The 18,257-nt window shown below is 40.4% G+C and overlaps 1 protein-coding gene across 14 annotated transcripts in view; it reads left to right on the top strand.

Annotated features, from left to right (window-relative positions):
- The window catches only part of Rnf111 (ring finger protein 111), a 66,307-nt gene that overhangs the window by 9,776 nt on the left and 38,274 nt on the right, over positions 1-18,257 (top strand). Inside the window, exon 3 of one of the 14 annotated variants that reach the window (XM_076926200.1) lies at positions 6,603-6,735. The exons of 12 other annotated variants lie outside the window; for them this stretch is intronic. The gene's annotated coding sequence lies outside the window, so the exon portion shown is untranslated. Of the gene's footprint in view, positions 1-6,602; positions 6,736-18,257 lie in introns of those variants that run through there. One more of the 14 variants, XM_076926197.1, reaches the window with a different exon arrangement.

Below are 18,257 nucleotides of genomic sequence, written 5' to 3'. Positions count from 1 at the left end.
ACCTATGAGACTAGAGAGAGAGACATGGCTCAGCAGGAAGAACACTGGCTGGTCTTCTAGAGGCCTAGGTTCAGTTCCAGTATATGAGCTCTCAACTGTAACTCCAGTTCTAGGGGGATCTGACACTTTTACACAGACATTCATGCAGGCAAAACACCAGTGCACCAGGACAGCCAGGGCTATACAGAGAAGCCCTGTCTCGAAACCCCCCCCCCCCCAAAAAAAAAAACCAAAAACAAAACACCAGTGCACATAAAATAAGTTAATTTTTTAAAAAGTACCTTATGAAGTTTTCCTTTCTTAAAAGTAATTATATAGATAAATAGCTGTTTGAAGTTGCATTCTACCTTTGAAGAATGTAAATTATCTATCAAGTAATGTTTTCTTTTTCATTTTTTCAGGTAACTTCTTCCTGATACACTTCTTTTTCCTTTCTTTTATTTTGATGTTTTTCTCGAGCCTTACCTCTACTCCCAAGAAAGTCATCTTTTTCCCAAGGTCAGGCATTTTGATAAAAGATGGAATCCTCTCCTGGGTTTGAAGATAGCTCCTACTTGTTAAAAGGAACCATCCCCTTTTCCTCTGTTCAAAGAGTAACTTGTGGCTCTTCCATTAACATATGACTGTGGTGCCTGTTATCTAATCTCTAAACTTCCTCAGTCCCTGCTCTCAGGAGTCCTGGTCCTAGCTCCCAGGATCCCTTCCTCCAGGTGCCTTGGCAGTTGGGGATAAACTTTCCCCCCTTGTACCCAGAGTGGCTATTTGGTTTCTTTACCCATTTTACTCATTTTGGAGACATTTATCTTGCTACCTTGAACTCATCATGTAGCCTAGGCTGACCTTGAATTGTAGTCTTTTACGTGCTGGGATTACAAGAATATGCCACCATAACTGATTTTCTTTTTCTTCATGGAAAGCTTTTCCTGGTATACGTCCTTTTAAGGATTAGACAGGTTCTGGGACTGTTTATTTCAAAGCCTGTGTCTGACATACGTATGGCATTTGAATTGCACTGACACACCTATCTGCCAGGCTAGAACATAGTAAGATCAGTTCTGTCTTACCTTTGTATTTATAGTAAATATATAGAGCATTGAAGCACATTTAAGGTATTCAGACAGTGTTTATTACAATGACCTAGGCAACAAAACTGTATGTCTTAGAGTTCTAGAGTTCAAGGTCAAGCAGTTGGTCATTTCTACTGAGACCTGTCTCTTTGGCTCCAGTTAGCCACCTTCTTGCTGTATCTCCATGTAGTCTTTTATTTGTGTGTTTGTAGCCCTCCCTCATTTTTAAAAATTTCTTCTTGAAAAGACATTAGTTAGATTATACTAGGAGCCATCCATGCTGAAACTTTATATGAGTCAGGTGAAGTGGCCCAAGCCTATGATCCCAACATGAGGAGACTGAGGTAGAAGGATTGCAAGGTCAAGGCTGGCCTGGGCTACATAGTTCCAGGCCATCTTTACCTACAAAAGATGTTTCAAAATTTTAAAAACATACATTTCTCTCTCTCTCTCTCTCTCTCTCTCTCTCTCTCTCTCTCTCTCTCTCACTCACACACACACACACACACACACACACACACACACACACAAGAACCAGTGACATAATTTTCATATTTTGTCTTGGTGACTTACCTAGGTTTACTACCATTTTACAAATAATGTTTATATTTTCATATCACAAAACTAGATAAAACATAAACACACTTTTATGTAAATTTTAATGCATTATTGGAGAATGCAAGAAGGTGTGCTTATTTGCAGATTTCAGATAAAATAGTAATATAAGGTGACATAAGACAGTCATTTTCCTATACTGTATCAAGTGGATTATGCAGAATTTGTCAGTGGAATTCCAATGGAATGACAGATATTTAGGAATTTTTTCTCATGGTGGTTCCAGCTCTAGACTCTTTCTTTGCTTTTGTGTAAAATTTTTGGAGCTATTATCAAGGGAAACTTGGTCTCTAAATTGTCTCCACCTTTTCTAGAACCTAGGGAAGCTTTGTAAATAACACCTCTGCTCTCTTCCTTTTTCATTTCCTAACTGATTTTGCAGTAACTTTACATTTACAAGGCAAAGACAGTATAGTGTTCCCTTATATTCCTCACACAGTTCCAATTCCTTGTTAACCTCCCACCAATTCCATGTCTGTATCTACAAAGAGATGACACTGATGCATTTCTATTAGCTACATTCCAGATATTTAATACAGTCCCTGTTTTCAGTCTCTCTTAGGTTTTTCTTGAAGATTAAGGCAATATTACACACCTGTCATGTATTTTAACAGACTGCTTCAGTTTGTTTTGTGGGATGTTTTTATTATGATTATGGGTTAGGGGTAAGAATGTCTCAGCTGTGAAGTTCCCTTATCACTTAATTACCAGTGTTCCATGGTAGCCACATGACCATTAGTGATGTTAGCTGTGAACAGGGAAGGAGCTAGCATTTGCCTGGTTTTTCCTCACAGTTGCCCTCTTGTCCTCTTGAGGGTAGTGATTGAGGGGCTGTTGTCTTAACTTCTGTGAGAGGTTGACTTTCTTCTGGAAGGAAGGTTGGTATATATTAATACGGACTCATGAATGTCTGTTATTAGAAGTTAGAATCTAACTTATTCAACTTACTTAGTTGCCAAATTGTTTCAGCTTTGTCCTGGGGAATTCCTTCACTTGGGTTAAAAAGAATTTTTTTTTTTCTTAAAAAGTAGGATCTCATGTAGCCCTAACTCAGTAGTTAGGCAAAGATGACTTTGAACTTTTGATTCTCCTACCTTCCCCAAGAGCAAGGATTAAAGGAGTGTGCCACCATGCCAAGTTTACGAATGCTGAGTAGTGAGCATGGGGCGTCAGGCATGTTAGGTAAGCATGCTACAACTAAGATCCTAGCCACAAGGATTAGTCTTTTTTTTTTTTTTTTTTTTTTAATGTACACATATATGTGTATGCAATGCCACATGTGTGCATGTATACCTGCAGAGGCCAGAAGAGGGTATCCATTCTCTGGTTGTAAGCTATCCAACCTAGGTGCTGGAAACCAAATTTGAGTCCTCAGAAGCTATAGGAGAGCTTCAAATGCTCTGTTTCATTTTAGACACAGGACAAGGGACTAAAGTACATATTTTACATATCAAAGAAGACTTGACCTCCAGGTTCTCCCAGCATCCCTCAGTTCCTACCTGGCATACCCTGTTCCCAATCCTGAACATTTCAGTCCAGGGGTTGGGTTCCCCTTCTCCCTGACATTCTTCCCTTTCTTTCTCTCTCTCCTCTCTCCTCTCCCCATAGTGACTTTGCCTCTGTCCTTGGAGCCAGTAAATGTGCCAGAGAACAGTTTCCCAGTAAACCTATATTTAATACAATCTAGTCTGGTTTGAATTGGCTCATTTCACTCGTAGGGAAGTAACTTACCGCTCTTAACCACAAAGCACCACACCACTCTAGCCCCTACTCAGTCATGTCCTAAGGCATCTTTGCTCATTTTACTGGATCCACAAATGAGTGTGTATACTGGCTTCTACAGACTTGGCTTCTCAGTTCTGAGTCCAGGAAGTTTGAATCTGGATATTTGTATGAGCAGTGGAGGTGTCTTCAGCAGCATGATGTATTAAGTGCTGGGTAGCAGCAGTGTGCTGACTCTTCTGCTAAGGTTTAAGTAGCCTTCTCTTCTGTGACATGGTTTCCCTGTGTAGCTCAGGCTAGCTTTGAACTCATCCTTTTTGCCACAGCCTCCAGAGTTCAGGAAGTTATTTTCTTTTCCTTCCTCTTTTCTTTTTTCTTCTTTCTTTTCTCTTTTCTTTCTTTCTTTCTTTCTTTCTTTCTTTCTTTCTTTCTTTCTTTCTTTCTTTCTTTCTTGACAGTCTCACTGTGTAGCTTTAGTTGGCTTGGGACTTGCAAGTATAGATAAGACTGGCCTTGAACTCAAAAGATCTGCCTGCCTCCATCTGCTGAGCACTGGCATTAAAGACATATACCACCATACAACTTTAGCACAGTTTAGAAAATAGTTTGCTTTGCTTTGTTTGTTTTTGACAGAGTTTCTCTGTGTAACCTCAGCTGTCCTGGAACTTAGAGATGTGCCTGCCACTGCAGTACTGGCACTAAAGGCCTGTGCCACTACTGCTCCACTTAGGAAGTAGTTTTAAAAAAATCAGCTAGAGGGCCTGCAAAATGTCTCAATGGGTAGAGGCACTTGATGCCAAGCCTGAGGACCTGTGAATCCAGCATGGTGAAGAGCAAGGAGAGCTGACTTCTGCAAGTTGTCCTTTGACCTTCACACACATGCATCATGACATGTTTACATCCACACGTTAAATAAAATTTAATAAAAATTTAAGTAAAAGTTACTAGAAAACTTGAAGGAAAGCATGTCTGTGTCATAGGGGAGTATGAAAAAGTTTGGCTTTTTCATTTTGTTCTTAACCTTTAAAAAAAAAAAAATCTTATCTTTGGTGCCAAGAGTAACTGCCCTGGCTTGGGGGTAAGGTAGGTATGAGTTCTTCTAAAGAATCATCTTTATCATCATCAATAATGATAAGTACTAATATTAGTGTTATTTTATAAGTGATGCTAGTGCAGGCTTTACTCTACTTATATTTTCTTTTTCAAATAATGATAGCTCTCTCCTTTTTTCCCTCTACTGTTCTCTTTTTACCTCTCAAGATCTAGAAAGCCTTTTTTGTCCCTTTTAATTATAACGAGAATGATGATGCTGTGTGTGTTCATTTGTGTTTGTGTATGGTTTGCATGTGTAGGGTACATGTACCATGATGTATGTGAACATCAAACTTGAAGCCAGAGTTGAAGCAAGTGCCCTCACATCTGAATCATCTTACCACCCCTTTTATCATGGAAGTTCTTTAGATGTGACTTAGGGCTTAGAATAGGTGAAGAGGCGTAGAACCTCTTTCTTGCTCTGGTTCTGTTAATAGTAATCAGAACATTTGCCTGCTTTCTCAGATACCCAGAGAGTAAGTGGACTGGTTTGAGAAGAGCTTATTGTTACGTTTGCTCACTTGTTTACATGTGCAAAACCTGGTGTGAAATAGCAGCTGTAGTTTAAGAAAGGTTTTGGTTAGAGTAACAGTTTTTTCTTATAACAGTTGAAGGAAGAGCCAGTGAATTCTATAAAAGATTTATTTTTTTATTTTAAAAATTTGTCTTACTTTCTATTTTGAAATTCCATACCTTAGATTGTAGGATGTGTACCCACTTAGAGACCAAACTAGAAACTGTTTTTAATTTGCTAATTAAGATTTTTCTCAAAATAAGAGATAAAGAATAAAAATGGACAAGCTGTTATGACAGTATAGGAACCCACCCTTTTCTTTATCAATCTGGCATCAGGAAGTGGGTGGAAAGATTACTTTTCATGCTAACCCAGTGAAATAGCTAAAACTGTTCTTTGCCTGTTCATTGGAGAACTTCCCTGGGTGTCTTGACTTTCTTTCTAGCTTACTCCTTTTATTCCCTTAGTTATTAGATTTCTCTAAGTGATGTTAGACAGTGTGATCCTTCATTCTTTGATAATTTGACCCCAGTTGGTTTTTCCCTACTGAAGACACAAAAACTCCTCAGCAGTTGAGGGTCCTACATCTTAGGACATAATTCAGTTAGATACATTGTTAGACACATCTGTTCTTTCACCCTTCCTTCACAGTTTGACTTGGGTATCTTGTCTGCATGAATCTAGTACCAGAATTCCTATTTGCTGCATCTTCTGTGTTGCTCCAGAGTGTGATGTTATGCATATTGGCGCATTAAAGACTATTAATAATTGTCCTCCTAGGCTTACTGACTCAGTCTGTTAACCTAGGCCTAGTCTTGGAAGTTTCTAGTCTCTGTATAATCTAATGTAGGCCTAGAACATTTTCAGCCTCTGAGACTGCTGAATTAAGCTCACCACTTCCTAATTCTTCCTGAGCTCTGCCTGGCTGGTTCAACTTAGCACTTCTGGCTCCAAACTCTTAATAATCTGTTCTAATCTTCTGGCTCCTTCTCATTTTCTGGTTTATTCTGACTTTACCTGTGTTTAGCTTGTTCTCTCTTCAACCTGTCTTTGTAAAACTCTCCTGCTAAAACTGCCTCTTTTTTCCCTCTCTGCACTGTTTTCTTAAATAGCTTCCCTTTCTTCTCTCTTCTGATAGTTGGGCATATCCTGTTCTGTCAAATCTTTGTCTGCCACTCAGACATCACTTTCAAACATGGTGCTTCCTTTTACAAACTAACTTTACCTTCATAGTTTGGGATTAAAGGTGTCTACTACTAAGCGTGTGTCTGTAGTTTAGCCATAGGGACTAAAGGTGGGTGCTAGGGGCTAAGCCACAACACAACTAGAATCAAGTTTTTCCAGTAAATAACACAAATATCTTGGAACAAAAGTCAGATTCTGTTTAATAGTAAATTCTGAGCTTCTTAGAGTACAGGATCTTGCTTTTTTTTTTTTTTTTAGAATATTTTGTGTTTTGTATTACCCAGTTATCCACAGCTCCAGCACATAATTGTCTGAATAACTGAGCACAGAAACATTTTCATGTTTACTGTGGTTCACTGTAATTTTGCTTCACACTGCCTATTTCAAACAGTTTTTGTTTCTAACAGCTTCAGTGGGCTTGTTCTCTTCAAAGAGTTCTGAATAAGCAGGTCTTGATGACACCTGTTATCTGAGGGAGGATTGGAAGTTTGTGACTACATACTAAGACCCTGTCTGAAAGTACTGTGTGTGTAAACCATAGTAAGTATACTTACTTATATTCTGAGATCTTCATTGTAATTTCGAAAAAAAATGCAATACTTATTCATTTACATTATTGAGAAAAAATATAGTTCAGGATGTTCAATGTACAGCAGTAAAGACCGTTCAAGAAAGTTTGCTTAGCCTACCTTGAAGCCCTGGATTCAGTCCCCAGTACTACCAAACACACACACACACACACACACACACACACACACACACACACACACACACACACAGATGGGCTGACTTAAAACCCTATTTAGAAGTGTGGTTTAATTCTATGTTTACTTTTTGTAGAAGTATCTTTCTGTATATTATGAAAACATTAAGGTGAGCATGATGGCTCAGATCTATAATCTAAACATTCAGAAAACAATAAGAACAATAATAATGAATATATAAAATACCAATTATCTTCAAATTTGCTTCTGTTACTTTAAAATAGAGCACCCTTCAGCTTGTGCCTCATTGTCACCAAAGAAACCCAGCAGCAGCTTGCACTTCAGTTTTAGGAGCTGAAAGGTGAAACAAGAAATTTTGATTTGTAAGTTTAAAGCTTTGACCATTAGCAGACAGTTACTTGGGGAGTGTGGAGACTGTTTTCCTTACATGTTTTCTGAACTCTTCTTTCCCTGATTCATTGTTACTGAAACCAGGGCTTTGAGCTAGGTAAGCTCTCTAGCACTGAGCTAAATCCCTTAGTTTTCAATTTTTTTTTTTTTTTTTGAGACAATACAGTCCTAACTGGCCTGAAATTTATTCTGTAAACCAGGCTGGCCTTGAGCTCAGAGATCCCTCAGATCTCTGCCTCTTAAGTGCTAGGATTAAAAGCGTGAGATATAAGTGCATGACTTATTTTTCAATTCTTTGCTTATTGATTTTTTTAAGCTAACACGATAATAATTATTGTACTTTTAATAATGCCAGGTTTTGTGAAATGGATTTTAATGATTGTTCTCTAATAGTTAACATATCTATAAATTTAGGCACTGGACTAGTGTTAATAAGGAGATTACAGCATATGTGTTACACAACAGTTTTCTCTAGGATTGAAACATTCTATCTTGCAGGGAAGCTCCTTAGGCAGGGAAGTAAACAACTCTCTATATATTCAGGCATTCCCTGAATTTGGCCAGATTCACTAGGCACCCCTCCCTGTCAAAGTAAATAATAAGTGTCCTCACACAAGCTGAGTAGCAAAGAAAACTTTCTCAGAGGAGAAAAGCTTCAAAGAAGGCTCTGAGATCAGACCAGCTGCCTGCAAGAGGTTTAGACCAGGGTGCAACTTGGAAAGGACACTCAACCCGTTGAGCTATGCCATGTGCTCCAGGTTTCCCAGGTTTGTGAGCTGTCAGTTATGCTGGGTGGGCCTGGGTGATGCAGCTGTCTTTGAGTCATTTCTGTTCCTGTAAGCAACCTTTCTCCCATATTCTTGTAAGAAAATCCAATAAAATTAATTGGTTCACCAAGTTGCACTTTGGTGGTATCCAATACTTTGGTCTTTCATGGGATCTCTATCTAGGGTGAGTAGATATCTGTGCTGTCTCTCCAGGAAAACTTTTGTCACACAACACCCGTGTACTGTGATATCACATTGAATTTGAAGGTGGCAAAGAACTCAACAGAGTGTAGGATTTAGGAACAGTAGGGTGGATGTCAACCACTTGGTGGTTTACCTCTCATAAGTCCTGGACTGGTTGGTAATCGTTAGTGCCCGGCCTGAGCAGTGTGTTCCAGGCCAAACAGCACCCCAAGTTGGAGGAGCCTGGAGATGTGTGGCTTAATTCCTTCTTGTGCCTCTTGAAACAGTATATTGTCTGAGAGACACTGGGGTAACCTGCACTTAGAGTTCTACCACTACGGGGATAACATTTTGCTTTGCCCATTCCGCCACTTCCCCCCAGCCTGATGGGAATATTTCCAACCACCAAGTCAAGTCGTGGTTTGGAGTAAAGGTAAATAATTTATATTCATCATCTAGTCTGGTTGTTAGAACGAGTATAGGCTCTCCATTTGGGCCAGTTAGTTGCAGCCCATTGGGCAGGAAGTGTGTCTGGGAGAGTAAGTCTTTCCTGAACAGAGGGTAGGGACAGTCAGGGATGACCATAAATGACTGGGATACCTGGTCCATTCCTAGGTCCACTGTTTTTCAGATAGTCCATGAATATATTTTGGTGCCAGTGGATCCTTAGACCCAAGGTTTTTTTGCTGGAGACTGGCCTGTTAGCTTGGAGGAGGACTGAGTGTTGGGCCCCAGTATTTAAGTTCTGTGAACACTCCCATGATCACTGTTTCTAAGGGCTTATTAGGATGACCAAAATATCTGAGCCAACTTCTCTGTCCTAGCCCAAAGTCATTTTCATGTCTGAAGCCTACTTCCTTTTTCTAGCCTGATTTAGATTCCTGCCTGAAGCCTAATTTCTTGTCTTTGGCCAATGTCAGAATCTTGCCAAGCAGCCCCAAAAGCTCTCCCCCTTTTTTATTTCATAAAGTCTGAGCCTGTCTTAGGTTGTTCTGACAAGAATGCCTTCCTTATCTGTTGTAGAATATGCATTATCAAAAGCAATGCATTTCTGTCTTAGGTTGGTAAGACTCTGCAGAATCTTACCCATCTTTGGCTTGCCAGCCTGTTAAATTAATAACTCTGTCTGGGGGGTGGGGGTCCATTTTCAGGTTTAAGCCATGTACTTTTGGCTAACAACATGTTGATGTTGTTAAAGACAAACTTTAACATGATGTGCAGGAATAAAAGTATTCCCAGGACAAAAAGGGCTAGCATGATCAAGCTATATATACCATTCTTGAAGCTTGACCAAAATAGAAATACTCACCTCAGGCCATGGGTAATTTTATCAGCAGTATCTGCCATATTAAAACTTAGCAGAGCAGCATTTATTAAATTCATAAGCTCACTATGCCAAGTTAATGTTTTTTTTTTTCATCTCCTTTTCATCTTCTTCCTTTCTCTTCCTCTGCTCCTTCTCCTCCTCTGTCTCCCTGTTATGGTAGACTTTCTCAGCAACCCTGACTAAATCCCTCAACCACTTACCCTATAGTCCCTCTAGCCTCTGAAGCTTTTTTCTGATATCTCTACTAGCCTGGTCTATAAAAGCCATAGTCACAGTAGTTTTGTGTTCTTTGTTGGGGGTCATAGGGTGTATACTGATGGAATGCCTCCATGAGTCACGTTAGAAAGGTTGTGGGTTACTCGTCTGGTTTCTGCTTAACCTCACATACTTTGGCCAAATTGGTGGGTCATTGTGCAGCCCCCTTGAGACCTGCCAGTGGAGCCTGGCGGTAGACCTTCAGATGCCCTTTACCTTCTGCTGTATTAAAGTCCCAGTCAGGTCTAGTCAGGGGATGTAGTCAGGCTGTAGATGGCAGCCTGGTCAATCGATGGTGCTCCCTCGTTTGAGGGGACATTCTTTCTGGTTTCTTGCATTATCCCCTCTTGCTCTTTAGTCATAAAGAACACTCATGAGTTGTTGGATATCATCCCAGGTGAGCTGATGAGTAATTAAAATGGTTTCAAAGAGATTAATCAGCCCCTTGGGATTATCTGAAAAGGGGGTGTTGGCCCTTCCAGATGTACAAGTTGACCAAAGGGCCAGTGCATGACCTGATTGCTATCTCATCCATGGGCCCATAGGATGGCTTGGCCAGATCTGGTTCCAAGGATCCCTCCCAACCCTCCCTGCTTGCTGGGGCCAGAGGAAGGGCTGGGGTAAAGGGACACTGGGTGAGGGCTCAAGGGTGATCTCTGAGGAGGGGCCGTGGGAACCAGGGCCATGGTAGGGGGTAAGGGAGTGGAGGATCCATCAGCAGAAGATCCACTGTGGAAGAGTCTTGGAGGATGTTCTGTTGGTCTCTGCGGCGGTCTTCTCCTTCATGGCCAGGACCTGAGAGAGTCTCAGAGACAAAAGACTTATCCAAGGGTTGGGGGGGAGTCCTCCACTAGATCTTTCTGGGTAACTATATAGGGCACTTGGGCTGAGTGCCCAAGGGATCTGGGCCTAAAGACTCTTTACTGCTTTGATCACCTGCAAGTTGAAGGTCCCTAGGGGTGGCTATCCTACTCCAAAGGTGGTCCATTAGGAGAAGCAGAGAATAACTAACTTCCTTACTACTACTGACTAGTTTTCGCCTCTTTCCCTAACTTCCCTTCAGTGGTTAACTAGGATGTTTAACAGGGTAGATTCGGGGCTGGAGAGATGGCTCAGTGGTTAAGAGCACTGACTGCTCTTCCAGAGGTCCTGAGTTCAATTCCCAGCAACCACATGGTGGCTCACAACCATCTGTAATGGGATCCAATGCCCTCTTCTGGTGTGTGTGAAGACAGCAACAGTGTACTCCGTACATTAAATGAATAAAATATCTTAAAACAAAACAAAACAAAACAAAACAGGGTAGATTCGGTCCAAAACTAACATCAGTCCAAGTCCAAGAACATAGAAAAACAATCAGCTACACAGACAGTTCGCCCCTGCCACAGGCGCAGAAACCAGGTTATAGCAAGATTCTTTATCTCCTGCAGAAACTCTTTCTTGCCATTTCCAAAAGGAGCAGAGCCCTCCGGATTCCCTGGGGAGAGGGGAAGGGGGAGCCTGAAGCGTCCTCCACTCTCCCCAGTCACGGCCTTAAGGCACATCTGCCCACCACAATTGACCTAGCCAGCCAAAAGTTAAAGCAAAAGAGAGACAAACAGATAAACACGAGTTGGTGGCTGTTGCAGAGCTCTGTCTTTTTTTTTTTTTTCTCCTCCCGATCAGTCTAGTTGGTTGTTGCCAGGGGTTGAGGGGTGGTGGTGTGTCTCCCTGAATCCCAGATGAAGCCCCAAATGTAAGATTCCAACCCTCAGTCAGTAGTACTTACTCTGAGATGCCCCTGAGTGAGTGAGACACGAAGTGCAGATCTATGCAAAAGCAAGAGGTTTATTTTCCTACTGCAGGGGTCAACTCTCAATCACTTCCTTGAGGCGAGTGATGAGAAGGTGACCCAAATGGCTATTACAAGTAGTTTTTATACTTTTTATGGGCACAGGTTACATCAGCAAGGTTACAGTTCTAACTTATTGGCTCAGCATATTGACCTTTAAATCTATTGGCTAGCAAGCATGATACACATTTGAATTCTACCTGGACTTTCCAGAGAAATTCTGAGAATTTTTTACCCAAAAATGTGCCTGTGGGTGGAGAACTGAACTTGGTCTAGCCTTGACCCCACATGGACATGGAGGGGGAAAGCTGTAAAGAGGGTGTGGGACTAGAAAAAGCCCTTAGGGTCCCTCAATCCCCTTTCCCATATACTGTGCTACTATAGCCATTGAAAATGTAACTGTGCTGATACAAATTGCAGATCTTAAAGAGATGAGCATTGGTGGTGCACCTCTTTAATCCCAGCACTCGGGAGGCAGAGCATGCAGATCTGTGTGAGTTTGAGGCCAGACAGGTCTACAGAACAAGCTCTAGGACACTCAGAGCCACACAGAGAGACCCAGTCTTGAAAACCCGGAAGGAAGGAAGGAAGGAAGGGAGGAAGGGAGGGAGGGAGGGAGGGAGGGAGGGAGGGAAGGGTTTTAAATGTTTAGACTGTCTTGCTTCTTCCTGTCACTTACCTTCATTTACCCTCTCATTCATCCTTAAAATAATAGACTCTTTCTTTGCTCTGGCTTACTTTCTTTTTTTGTTTGTTTGTTTTGTTTTGTTTATTTTATGTATATGAACACACTTGTAGCTATCTTCAGCCACACCAGAAGAGGGCATCAGATCCCACTACAGATGGTTGTGAACCACTGTGTGGTTGCTGGGAATTGAACTCAGGATCTTTGGAAGAATAGTCAATGCTCTTAACCACTGAGCCATCTCTCCAGCAGCCCCTGGCTTACATTCTTTCAATATCATCTCCGGTGTCTTATGAACTGTCTTTGTTCATACTCCAGCTGTTAATTCTTTGTGGGCCATTATTGTGTACTTTTGTGGATTTTGGCCCTTGGAATGTGGGTATGTTAAATGTGTACTTCTGCCTTCACCCTCCCCCCCCCCCACCAGACAACTATTTTCTACAATTCTTTTCTAGAATTGTTGATTTCAACAAGTGCAGTTTTTCTGTTGTAAAATTTTATCAGAGGGTTTTTTATCCTTCCCTATTCGTTTCTGTACTATGAAAACAACAATCTAGTGGCTAGAGATGGTTTAGTGGTTAAGATTACTTGTTGCTCTTGCACAGGACCCAAGTCCAGTTCCTTGCACCCACATGGTGGCTCACAATCATCTGTAACTTTAGTTCAAGGGGATCTGCTCCCTTCCTTTGACATCTACAGCCATCAGTCATGCACATGCTGTACATGTAGTCTGTGATGGTTCCATAGATATGAATGCTTGCTCGTTAGGGAGTGGTGACACTACAGGAATTTGGACATGTGGCCTTGTTAGTGTTGGTGCTGCCTTGTTGGAGAAACTATGTCATTGGGGTGGGTCTTGGAATTTCAAATTCTCAAGCAAGGTCTGGAATATCTTTTACTTCCTGCTGCTTGCTGATCTGGATGTTAAACTCTTCAGCCACCTCTCCAGCACCATGTCTGCCTGACTCCTACTATGATTTCTACCATGACAATAATGTACTAAACCTCTAAACTATAAGCAGCCCCAATTAAAATCTTCTTTTATTAAGAGTTGCTGTGGTTATGGTGTCTCTTAACAGCAATAGAATACTAAGACACAGGCTACAATTATACATGTAAAATTTAAGTAAATTTAAAAATTAAGTTAAAAGGAAATATCCCTCATAGAGCAATTCTGAGTTGTCTGTAATAGTTTATACATTTCATCTTGTTCCCATAGTCAAGGATTTGGATAATGAATCCTTTGTTAGTAACTAGCTGTTTATTTAACTATATTTTCTATTTAAGGGAGTTTGCTAAGATTATAATTTTTTTTTTAATGTTTTCATTTTTGACCTAACCAAGAAAAGAGAAAGAATTTAATATAACTAGATATGCTTACTCATCTCCATAGCCTCAGGGGGAGGATAGAGGATAGCAGACAAGTTCAGGGCCAGCTTGGCTGCATGGTGGGACCTTGTCACAAAACAGAACAAAACAAGCTGCATGAAGTTATCAAAGCTCTAGCCACCCTTTTCATAATTGAATGTATTATATAGATTCTTAGATTTCAATCACAAATCTCTCAAGAAACTTAATTCTAAGCATATTGAAAATGCAGCTAAGAATTCACAGACATCCTCCTGTCTCTAATTCCCAAGCATTGAGATTAAAGGTATAGGCCACCATGCCTTGCCTTCCATCTTACTAGACATAATTGATTAAAATCTGAGCAGATTTAACCAAGGACAGTTCATCGTTTTGGCTTTGAGCATAAAGTGATGGGAAGAGAAAAAGACTATCTTCTAAGAGAGTTCAGGGAGAACTGGATTTCTGAAAGAATCTCAGATAATTTTCTAAAGACATTTCTTAAGTTTTCAGTTACTGAGGTCCACAAACTGGTGCACAAGGGTCTTCATAATTTTCTTAGGACTTTTCAGTAACAGCTGTTTGAGACCCGATGTTGCTGGTCTTCGCATTGTCAAAGTTGAAGAACAGCTCTTGAGGTCCAGTGTTGACAGTTTCTGTAGAATCATAAAGTTGAACAGCTAACAATAGTCAATTTGAGACACTTATTTCAAAAAAAAACCCAAAACCAAAACAAACAAAACAGAAGCCCTCTCTCACACAATCTATTTCTTAAATCATTCAGCCTTAGGCAGCCACTATTCTAATTTTTCTCTCTAGAGATTTGACATTTAAGAAATTTTACCTGTATAGACTTTGCAATTTTTTAAAAACTAGGTTTAATTTTGTATGTGTATGAGTACTTTGTAGTTGTGTGTGTACCATATTTGTGCCTGATGCCCACAGAGGTCAACTGGGAATTACAGATGCTTGTGATCTGTCATGTATGTGTTGCGAACTGAACCGTGGTCCTCTGTAAGAGCAGCAAGTGCTCTTAAACTGCTCAGCCATCTCTATTCCTAACTGTATATTCTTTATGATTGGTTAGCTTGATGTTCATTTGTGTGTAGCTTGAAGCAACTTAATTTCTTTTGATTACTCAGTTATAACCCATTGCATGGGTTTGTTCAGTCAGCAGTTGATTCTCTATTGGTTTTGGTACTGGAGAATGAAGTAGCTTAGCACTTCCTGAAAGATTAAGTCCAGGCTAGGCTACTTCTCAGTCTGGCCACATCATTTTACATTCCCATCAGCAACATATTAATGGCTCTGATTTTTTTCCTTCGTTCCTTCTTTCTTTCCTTCCTGTCTTTATTTTATTTTATTTTTTGAGACAGGGTCTTACCATGTATCCCTGGCTGGTCTGGAACTTGCTTTGTAGACCAAACTAAACTAGCCTCAAACCCTCAGAGATACGCCTGTCTGCTTTCAAGTGCTAGGATTTAAGGTGTGGGCCACTATGCATGACTGGTTCCAGGTTTTACATCTTTTCCAGCACTGATTTGTATCTGTTACTGAAACCAATGTCATAAACCTCCTTCCCTCATCATTTTGAACGGTTCTTTTTTGCCCTTAGTTAATGGTCGTCTTGGTCTGACTAGCTGCCTCCTGTAAATTTGTTGTTTGCTATGCGCCTGTGTTTGCTCTCCATACTCTACTGCAGGTGGTATTTAATGATTGAGCTTGGAAACATCATTGCCTGCCCTTGTAATAATTAAGCAAGAAAAGAGTTGAATGGCTTTCTCTAGGGATAGGACATTGCGGTTTTTACTTTCATGCAATCTGATTATGCATTTTGGTAACTTGTTCATGGAGAAGGAAGAAAATCCTTGATATCAAATACCTGTTTTGTTTGTTAGGAGTGGCTTTAAAATGTGTGTTACGTGTGAAACACTTCTATCATTTTGGAAGTTAGGATAGTGGTTCTAGCTGCTGATGGATGGAGGTGATGAACACGAATGATGCTTCTTCTGGGTGCTAAGTTTCACAAAAGCTCATCAAACTGGATATTACATGTTGTGCTTAATAAAAACTGATGTTGAAAATAATGTAAATCCATGTGTGGCATGCACCTGTTGTCACCCCTACTTGAAGCTGAGGGAGATGCTGCTCTTGATCCTGGCAGTTTGAAAGAGTCTGAGTAAGGTACTGAGACTGTCTCAAAAAACATACACCATGTTGACCCCTGCTTAGGTTTTTATACTTTAGTGCAATGTTTCACTTGTTAGGGTAACTATCTTTCCAGTGATGTTCACAATTCTTACATTATCATCCTTTTATGCACAGAATTACACTGTGAATCAGCAAGATGGCTCAGCAGGTAAAAGGTGCTTTATATTTAGGCCTGGCTGTCTGAATTGGCTTTGTGAAGAGAACCAACTCCACAAAATTGTCTTGTGGCCTTCACATGCACACCATGGGACAAGTGCCACACACAACATGCATACAATAATAATAAAATTTAAAAGATTACATTGGTATTGCTGTAAATTATGTTCTTTTGGTCAGCAGCTCAGTTTCAGAAGTGAGATGATTAAGCACATTTAGCTCAGTTGTGGGAAGTTTGATTTTGTTTTCTGCTGTGTTACTGCTTTAACAGTGATCTTTAGCAACCTGGTTCGTACTCTGGGCTTTCAGTACTGATACTAAGCTGTGTCAAGCTTCTCTTAGAATTAGGTTCTTGTTAGAAAAAGAATAGAGTCATAGGAGAAAGAAGCTATATTTTTATTAATTATTTAATCTAATGCAAAAACCATCTAAATGTACAGGAAGTATTTATTAAACAGTTTTAACGTGCTATATCAAAGGGAAGACATGAACTTTTCTGAAGATAAGTAAACAAATGTCTCTTTATCCCAATTGGGCACCAATGATAGAAACAACCAGTTCAGCTGTGGCTTGGTGAACCTGTTCATTTAGCTGGAGTGTGTTGGGAGGAGGTGACTATACTACAGGAGCAGTCTGTCTCCCAACAGCAGCTATTTACTGTCAGCTCTTGGGGAAGAATGTGGCCTTATAAACTTGCCTCTGCTCCTCCACCCCACCCCCAGCAGCTGTTAATAGCCTGCAAATCCTGGGGTGGGGTGACTTACTACTGCCTGTGCCTCAGCAGTAGTTATCTGTAAACTCTTGGGAGGATGTAGGCCTCATGAGCCCTTTCCTTTGAGGGAAAGTTGATGGCCCAGTCTTGTACAGGTCTCCTGGCACTCAGATTTGCTGACAGTGGAAGAGGGCCGTGACTGTATTATACCCTGAAGGCAGTATCCCACAAAACATGGTGACAAACTAGTCTTTGGAATTCATTTTTTTTTTTTTTTAGGGTGTGGGTAGGGATGTGGAGGTGATCTCTTAAGAGTCTTGTTGTGACTGGCTTTTCATTCATTGCAGCATTTTTGCTTCAGCCTCCAAAGTGTGTGATTACACTTGGCTTCCGATTATTTTATTGTATTCTTTTCTTAGAACTTAAATTACATTTTTAAGTTTTTACTAGCTACATGAATTACATACAAGATGGCTTTTGCTTCCGACGTCTTTGTCCTTGTATGTAATATATTTTAATCATACTCACCTGTTTCCCCTCGCTCCTGTCTCACTCTGACTGATTCTTCATCCTCTTTTGCTTTCACATCTTGGTTGTTGGTGGTTGTTGTTGGTGAACTAGAGCTTCATAAAGGTTGCTAACAAGAACGTGAGTAAGGGATTATTTGTAGGAGTGTGGCCAACTTATCAGTGGCTATACCAGAGAAGAGCATGCCTCCCTCCCCTAGCATACAGTGACTGCCTATAGATCCTCAGGAGGAGTGTAGCCTCCTGAATTTTAGTTTAAATGATGCATAAAAACGTAAACATTGTAGATATTTTTCAGTACCATGTGACATTTTGATAAGTGTGTATATAGTGTGATGTTTCAGTCAGGTTAACTTGCTTCCACAGACATTCTCTTAGGATATAATTTTCAAAATCTTCTCTTGCCATTTGAAACACAAAGTACAGTATCATTTGGGATCACTTCATTGCACATAATCACCAGAACTTGTTGTTCATACCAAGCTGTAACTGCTACCTATTGACCAGCCTACCTCCCCTTCTCCAGCCTCTGGTAACTGTCATTCTGCTCTCAGCCTCTGTGAGATTTAAAGTTTAGTTGATCCTACATGTGAGTGATGTCATGTGCAACGTGCCTTTCCAACTGCTTTATTTCACCCAGGGTAATGATACACAATTTTGTTAGGTTGTTATAGATGAAAGAATTTCATTCTTTTTTATGGGTGAATGACATTCCATTGTGTATCTACTAAATTATTTTCATCCGTCATTTGTCCATTGCCATTGGTACTACTGTGAACATGAGAATGCTTGTGTGAGTTCAGCAGACTTGGTTCCTTTGACTGTACCCAGAGGTGGGACTGTTGGGGCAGATGGCAGTCTTTTGAAATCTAATTCTCTTTTCTAGTATAATGAAGGAACCTTTAAAGGAAGTGTTTGATTTTGACCAAATATGCTATATTGTGAA

The sequence above is a fragment of the Arvicanthis niloticus genome, chromosome 27 (assembly GCF_011762505.2).
Source record: "Arvicanthis niloticus isolate mArvNil1 chromosome 27, mArvNil1.pat.X, whole genome shotgun sequence".
Lineage (NCBI taxonomy): Eukaryota > Metazoa > Chordata > Mammalia > Rodentia > Muridae > Arvicanthis > Arvicanthis niloticus.
The sequence above is the reverse complement of the archived record's forward strand: the minus strand, read 5'-3'. Positions and strand labels throughout refer to the sequence as shown.